Source organism: Danio rerio, chromosome 17 (genome assembly GCF_049306965.1).
Source record: "Danio rerio strain Tuebingen ecotype United States chromosome 17, GRCz12tu, whole genome shotgun sequence".
Classification (NCBI taxonomy): Eukaryota; Metazoa; Chordata; class Actinopteri; order Cypriniformes; family Danionidae; genus Danio; species Danio rerio.
In genome coordinates, this window is record NC_133192.1 from 48542750 (window position 1) to 48545000 (window position 2251).

Sequence of the window (2251 nt, forward strand, 5' to 3'; positions counted from 1 at the left end):
TGAGGTCCAAAATCAGTCTTGCGGTGTGGTCACACTTGTAGATTTGGTTTTATAGGTTTTATTGGTCTTACCTTCATTCATCTTCAGAACACAAATTATGATATTTTAAATTAAATTAGAGAGCTCCCTCATCCTCATAGACAGCAATAGTCCATAGATGTTCAAAGTACATGAAACCGTCCACATGTCTTCAGTGGTTCAACTGCAATCATACGAAGTTCCATATGCACTTTTGTGCTACAAAAAACTCAGTAAAATCAATTTTGTTGACCTATTGACAATGTTTTACGTTCCTTTTCTGGATTTTGAGCATTTCGTTCCTGTTGCTGTCTATGGAGGATGAGGGAGCTCTCTGATGTAATCTAAAATATCTTCTTTTGTGGTCTGAAGAATAACCAAGGTCTCAGGGGGTTGAAACGGTATTGCAGATGAGGAATTAATAACAGAATTTTAAATTTTTATTATTTGAGGTCCTTTGAAATAATGATACCTTTAAAATGTATATTTTTCTAAATAAACATCCATAGCAATGACGTGTGAATTGTAATGTGAATCATTAAGACTATGACAAAAAGTAAAACATTTTGTAATCTTGATGGTCATATCTTGTGAGATCATGTCCTGCTTTTGGTTTGTTTAGGATGTCACGGATGCAAGTCTGTGTTGTGTTCATTTTTCAGTCAAACCACCCCAGAATTCACCTGGTAGTGAACTGAAATGCTTTTTCAGTGGTGTCTGAATGCTTATTTGGTGAACACCAAGCTGTAGATAGAAGTATAGTCACTTAAGGAGTAGTTCACCCAACGATAGAAAGTTATGGGATATTTACTCAAAAATAGAAAGTTATGGGACATTTCACCCAAAAATGGAAAGTTATGGGATATTTTACCCAAAAAAAATGGAAAGTTATGGGATATTTCACCCCAAAAATGGAAAGTTATGGGACATTTCACCCAAAAATGGAAAGTTATGGGACATTTCACCCAAAAATGGAAAGTTATGGGATATTTTACCCAAAAATGGAAAATTATGGGATAGCTCACCCAAAAAAATGGAAAGTTAGGGGATAATTTCCCTAAAAATGGAAAGTTATGTGATATTTCACCCAGAAATGGAAAGTTATGGGATAGTTCACCCAACCATGAAAACTGTGTCATCATTTACTTACACTAAACTGCTTCAAAACTTTTCAAAATTTTGTTCTTCTGTTGAAAACAAAGGAAGATATTCTGAAGAATGTTGGAAAGAGGAGCTATTTACCTTTATAACAGGGACACAAAATACTATGGAAGTCAATGGCTGTTTTTTTTTTTTCTTCTTGTATTCTTCAAAATATTTTCTTTGTGTTCGACAGAGAAGGAAACACAAACAGGTTTGGAACAAGTAGAGGATGAATAATCGACAACAGACTTTTAGTTTTTGGGTAAACTCACCGGAAGTATTTCCATGCTTTTAAGAGTTTCATTTTTGGTCAAATGCAAAGGAAAATATTTAGAAAAATGTTGGAAACTAAACCAGTAACCACAGGCCATTGACCTACATATGGTTTCTAATGTTATTAAAAAATGTTTCCATCCAATAGAAGAAGGAAATGAACACCGGTTTGGAAAAAGTGAATGATGGTTAAATGATGGTAGAAAGCGGATTTCTAAATTCACATTAAGAACTTATAAAATTTCCCAATTACTCTCAATATAAATGAACACTTTGAATAATTTACATTTTTGGGGAAAAAATATATCTTCATTCAAATAAATTTCACTAGTTTGTTTTCCTGATATTAAACCTACCAAGTGTGAACACACCTTTAGACTTCTTCTTCTCATCAGGTTTTGTGAAAAATCACAATTATTCATCTTCATACATTAATATGATTGACTTTCTACAAATAAAAGTTGGTCACTTCATCATTAACCAAAACAAAACATCAAAACTAAAAGTGTGCAAAGAGAAACAAAGGCATCTGCCTCAGTGTAGAAGACAGTGAAGATCGACTGATCTGCAATTGTAGGCAAACTTAAGCAGGATAAGACCGTGTGAAAGGGGTCAAGAGGGATGAGGTAGGGGGGTTTAAAGTGTTCTGTTGTACCAGAGGGAAAAGCAGAAGGCTCCCAAACTGCTGTAAAAGGCAATTTAAGTTTTACAGAATGTACAAAAAAGGAAAATAAAGAACATCCAGATGTTGCACATTCATTTGCAAGAGGAATATGAGAGAAATCTTCTCTTTTGGAAGATACAAATCTATTTCAAA

The 2251-nt window shown here is 33.9% G+C and overlaps 1 protein-coding gene across 1 annotated transcript in view; it reads right to left on the minus strand.

Annotated features, from left to right (window-relative positions):
* Positions 1-2119: 2119 nt before the first annotated feature.
* Positions 2120-2251, minus strand: part of zfyve28 (zinc finger, FYVE domain containing 28) — a 30766-nt gene continuing 30634 nt past the window's right edge. Inside the window, exon 13 of the mRNA XM_005158876.6 lies at positions 2120-2251. This exon is cut by the window's right edge and continues 853 nt beyond it. The gene's annotated coding sequence lies outside the window, so the exon portion shown is untranslated.